The following is a 6,250-nucleotide window of genomic DNA, read 5'->3' as shown; positions in this document are numbered from 1 at the left end:
TCTACAATACTGTAGCTCACCCAGTATATTGGCACTGAAATTGGTTTGATATTTCTCAACTTTGGGGGAAAAAACAATTGGACTTTCTTTTCATTTCTATGGCAATAACACTGCATTTCATCCACTAAAATTCAAGCATTTTATTTAATCCTATCCATTGCTCCCAGATTACATTTGCAGTTTCCCAGCCTTTCCTGGATCATACCTTAAACATTGGAATCAAAATGGCCATTTCTGTATTCTGAAGTGCAATTTTTGGCTTAAACATAGCTATTTTGCATACTTTCCTAAATTCCACTCCAAAATAAAAAATTGTCTAAAATTTCAGACCTGGCCATTCTATTCCTAAGACCATATGACCAGCCATGTCACCTGCAGCCCTTGAAGGACAAATAAATAAACACAAATTGTAGCTTTTAGAATCCAACAGGAAAACCCCTTGACCTATCCCAAGTGTTCTAGCTGCCCTTCCTTCTATATGAGCTGCTTCCTGTGATGGCTGTAATAATGAGCATGAAAGGTAGAATGGCTTGAGCCATTGTGATTGGCCTCAAATAATTCAACAAAACAAGCAGGGATTCAAATACTGACTCTGGTCCAGGATCAACCACTTCTCTGGGACCACCTTCGGAATCAATTTGTGACAGCAGCAAAAGAGTAAGAAAAAAAGAAATGAGTGTTTGTATTACGGACATCCCTCTGCTTTCTAATAGGAGCATTATATCCTCTCCTCTGTTCCTAAATTAATCTATCTTGGTTTAAATCTATAGGGCTCATTTGACTTTCCATTTGTGTGTCTCTGCTTAACTGCCTTGAGGATCACTGCTGTCTGCATATGTGTGTCATGTGTGTGTGTATTTAACCCAAATTTATTTCCCCTTTTGTTTATCTGGTGGTCCCAAGCTTGCTTTTGTCTGCTTTAGCCCTGCCCTGCAGGAGGTAAAAGGGGCTAAGAGGCTGTCTGTTAAGGGGAACAGCTTCTGTGCACAGCTGCACCAAGCCAAGACTCCTGTCTCCCTTTTTCCCCCCTTTGCTCCCTGAAAAATCTATCCATTGACAGCTAACTCACCCCCCCCCCCCAATCTCTTCCCCAAACCTACCGGCTATTCAGTCCTGATAGAACCCTCCCAGGCCCCTTTTGTCCCAGGGAGAACTGCAAACCCTCTCATTAGTGCTTATTACCCTGAGCCGTTTGACAGCTTACAAGACTTTCCCATTCAGGCATGGCTAGAGCCTGCTCTCCTTCTCAAAAGAAACGGAAGTATTCAACTGGTTGAATAGAGGGGAAAAGCTGTTTCACTTCTCCTCCCTCCCTATTCAGGTTACTTTTGATACAATATTTTCCTCTTTGTTTGGCTAAAGAGAGACAGGTCAAGGCAGACTTCTGGCAAACCTTGCTTTGTTTAATGTAAATAACCAGTTCCTGTCTTCCTTCTGCTCAAGGAAGGTCTCTTGTGTATTTTCCCCTGCAATTTGACGGAATGGACTATTTCATCCTTTAAGGCTAATTTTAGTTTCGTGTATTGATCGCAGCAATTCATTTTATATCAAGTCAATGTGTTCCATCATTTTAACCCAGACAAACATATGCCCCATTCAAAGAATGAGAGAAGCAAAGCCTACCTCTTAGAGGTATTTTTACAGATGTGAAGTTTTTCAGCGGCAAGGATAAAGGCAGTTAATTTCTGCAATTTATTTATTTTTCCTCTTAAACAACAGGAGGGGGAATGTTTGTAAAAAGTGGCAAGTCCACCCCTAATACTCCAGTCCTTCAGTCAAAGCAGCAACAGTCTTTAACCTCCTTGTTATTGTATATTACAACTTCTTACCTCCAGATGAAGCAAATGGCTCTTTAAAATCCTCTCTTACACATGCAGCAGAGTAGCTTTTCCAACTTGGTCTCTTCCAGAGATCCTGAGACTGCAGCTCACTGAACACGTAGCTAGCATGGGGTAGAAATTCTGAGAGTTGCAGTCTCACTATTGTTGAAGTGCATAAAGACAGGGAAAGTATCAGTAAAGGGCTATGCAAAGAATTGTCTCTGCATCTACTGTATGTAGTAATGAAGATTCCCCAATATCTGATACCTTAATGAATATGTGTTCTTGAGAACAACAGGGAAGTGAGTTCCTACTGCCATCTTCTGGAATATCTTTTCAGCTTCCCTGTTCAGCATACAATATGAAAGTATAAATTATGTACAATGAATATAAAATAAAATGAAGTTTCCTGATGTTCTCTTATCCAAGCACTAAGGAGACTTTCACCTGCTTAGCTGTTTCGAAATCAGTCAAGGTCAACTAGGAGCTACCAAAGGGATCTCTGGTGCAGTCAAAAAGTGTCCACTGTAAACAAAGGGGAGCCTTTCAAAGTTTGGGAGCATAGGCAGGAATGTAAACAAATGATTAGGATGAGGAATCCTAAATCAGGAAGATGCAGCTTAGGGATGGGTGAACATGCTGCTGCTGATGGGAATGCTGCATGATGTTGGAGAAGTGAAGCCTGAAAAAGGGGAGGGATGGCAATGTTATAGGGTGTTCGAGAGAAGGTCACAGGGCGCCAAACAAAAGTGTTTCCATGTTGCAACATTTTGCGGCAGGTTTAATATGCACTTCAGTGTCTCTGATCCTAACTCCTTGGTTTTGATTATACAACAAAGAATTTTGACAAAACTGCCTTCTCTTCTATGAACAGTGGAAAGAGGTAAGCTATTTCAATGCCCTTTGGCAGTATCTTGCATCCAACATTTGAGAGAAACTCTTCTCTTGATCTTCAAATCCAGATTCAGTAGGAGTTCAAGCAGCAAAGGCAGAGATCAATACATTAATCTACCCCAGTGGCTCCCAACCTTTTCTATACCCCACACCCCTAGAACGCCTCTGATATATTCTCACACCCCTTATAAAAGTTCAAAGTAACAGCAGAATTATACATACGCATTATAATTTTGAAAACCCAAGTTTTTGCACCCCCTGGAATATCGTCTCGCACCCCTGGGTTGGGAACCCCTGATCTACACTCTGTTTAATGCCAATGCCACTTGGCTAGAATCCAAGACCTGCTAGGGATCTCCCCACTCACAATGAGATTTCCCCAGAGAGTTTGCTGATTTTACATCTAGCAATTAGTTTACCAAAAGGATCTGCTAGGCTGGACAGTGTATTATCCTGCATGTACTGTATTAAAAGGCAAGCAAAGGGATTGTTATCCTATTCAGAGTTATATTATTATTACACTGGATCATTCTTATTTATCAGCTTTGGCTCAGAATTGGGGAAAAAACTGGGTTACATACTAACTGAATTATATACTGAAAGAAAATAATTACTTTAGCATTACAATAAATTAATTTGAATTATTGAATTACAACTAGATTCTGCTCTTTGGATAGTAGAATGATTCAGCACCATAGACAGACACGTCTCTAAATTCATGCTAAAGGAGAACCCCACTTTGGTTTATATTCTGCAACATTAGATCTCTTTTCCATTGACCGTGAGAGAAAGTTGGATGAAAAGTTCAGTAAGAGACCTTTTAAGGGAATAAACCTGGCTTAACTTCAAATAAATAAATAATTTAAAGTATGTATTATAATAAATGGGTGATTTTTAATTATTTGATTGTATTATATTGCATTCTTTAATGTATTAAAAATGATTTGCTTTGCTAGGTGTCATTAAGTAGATTCCTCAGCATGTTTCCCGTCCACTCCCAGCAGATATTTCAATATTGCCTTGCATAAGGTGTGATTTTAAGACAAGGGATTCTGAAGATTCATTCTATATACAGGATGATGATGATGCTTATCTCGACAGCAAGGTATGCAAGATAATGCTATCCGCTACTCAGTCAAAGGTGAACACTGTTGCACCCAATACAACTTACTCCCCAAGTAAGCAGTTCTTGGAGGGGGTATTCCAGCTTGCTACCTTCTATTTTCTTTAAATTAAAAAGAAAAGAGATGTTCTGACTGATACATGGGCAACCAGCCTACACCCGTTTTAGCTGGCCTGTAGCCTTTTACTTGCAGTAGTAAAATAGGAGTGATACTGCAAATTCAGCCCCCAGAAACAGAATTGAAGCATCTGAATAATAATGGAATTTATTTCCAAGTAAGTGGGGAAATACTAGAATATACAACATGGCCTTCTAAGCAGTAGCTTTCCAGTAACCTCTCTAAAAGACCTTGGCTCTGTACCCTGCCTGTCATTTCTTCCCTGTCTTTTCCCAGCGAAAAGAAATCAAACGGCAAGAATCAGCTTATTTTAAAAAAAAGAAGAAAAACCACAGAAAAACAAGACTGAAACAGCACAGCTCAAGTGATTTAAAGATCAGTGCTCAAACTCTGTAATGGTATGAAATCCCTTGGCTGGGGAAGGAGAACCCCCCCCACACACACACACACACTAAAGCAGCTTAGCTGGTGCTCCTGCTAAAGGCCTTTTGCTTTCTTCCACCAAATCTGGGCACGTTAGGCAGTGGGGGGGGATCCACCCAACAAGCCAGGTTCCTGCCTGCCTCTGCACCTCTTAGTCTGACCCAAAGCAGGTTAAAAAAAATTGAGGACTTTGTCTCAATGGAGTTGTGAAGCTAGGTAGATACTGTATCTACCAGCTCACAAAGATGCTCATTCATTAAAAAAGGCTCTGGTGTGTGTTATAGAATCAGCTTCTTGTTCCAATAAAGAAACACAGCATCAGAACGTAGCCTGGATGGGGACACTCAGGTTCTGCCTCATGAAATTTTAATTCCAAAGTGGAAGGGAAAAGAAACAGAATAGAAATACAATAAAACCAGTATCACTTTTTAACATTAGCAAGAATAATTTATAGGGTAGGTAATGGGGAGCAGCAACACGCTTTATCTCTGAATGAAAATAAAAGCTTGATTTTAAAGACTGATGCTTTGTATCTGACGGTACAACCCTATTTTATGTAGGCTTACATGGAAGGAAGTTACAATACTTCAAAGACACTTACAAGTAATGATGCAATCCTACACTTACCTACTTCAGGGTGTTGCATTTTCTTTTCTTGAGTACATACACCTAGGATCCCATGGTCATAGGATTGTACCATTCCCTGGACTGATCCTATGCAGTTAGTACATAGAAAAACTATTGAAGCATGAAACAATATAGTATTAATTTTGCTAAGTAGATAACAGTATACAGTAAATCACATTGTATACCATATTTATACAGCATATTTTTAAAGTGGTCCATGCATTTTTCAGGTTAATACCTATTAAACCCTGAAATGAATAACAGAAAATACCTGGATCCTGATATTGGCCAGGTTAATTTTTTTTTCTCAATAGCCATGAAAAGATTTTTTACAGAAAATGAAGTACAATTGCAATTCTGTATCATTTTCCATACTGAAAAGGGATTATATTTTATAGTATTTAGAAGGATTAATTTTGTAACCCTGGTCTTAATGACTACTTCATATAATTGGGATTTAGGAATTTGAAAGTGAAAAAGACTTATCATCGCATCTACCCCTTTACTTTCTGTATGCATGCATGTATGTATATGTATGTGTGTGTGTGTGTGTGTGTGTATATGTGTGTATGTGTCTGTGTGTATGTATGTATGTATGTATGTATGTATGTATGTATGTATATTTTCCAAACCTAGGCATGATTACTTAGAGGTTGAATATCCTATTGACTTAAGGGGGCTTATTGCAAGTAATATGCTAAAATGGATTGTATCCTCTTTCCAGGATGCTAAAAGATTTACTTAGCTTTGGGTTTTTTTAAATGTAAATGCATTTCTGTCCTCTCCTTCTATGTTCTTCTCTTCCTTTATCTCTGGTTCAATCTGGCTGGTAAGATCATTTTATTCCTAAATCATAAAATCCTGGGTAGTGGCAGGGAGGACTCAGCAATGACCACAGAGCAATAATTTTCTTTATAAATGAACTTCCAACCACCAAGCCACCAAACTGAAGTGAACAAGTGTTGCTTAAATAGGAAAAGGATCTACTGTCTACTAGCTGTGTGCTCAACAAAATAAGTGAATGAACTGTTCTTCCACATTGTAGTGTGGGTGTGTTTATGCAAACTCAGTCCCTATGGCTAGTATATAATTTTGCATTGAATGAATCCATTAAAGAATTGATTGAATAGCCCCAATGAGACAATTAATAATGAATAAAGTAAGCAAACGCAGCTATTTTGCAAATTCCCTCTTGCCAGGTATTGTTTCTAGCTACCTTTCTCACATTGTTACTCACCCACCCTT

This window comes from Vipera berus (genome assembly GCF_964194415.1).
Source record: "Vipera berus genome assembly, chromosome: 1".
Classification (NCBI taxonomy): domain Eukaryota; kingdom Metazoa; phylum Chordata; class Lepidosauria; order Squamata; family Viperidae; genus Vipera; species Vipera berus.
Note: the sequence above shows the minus strand (reverse complement) of the source record.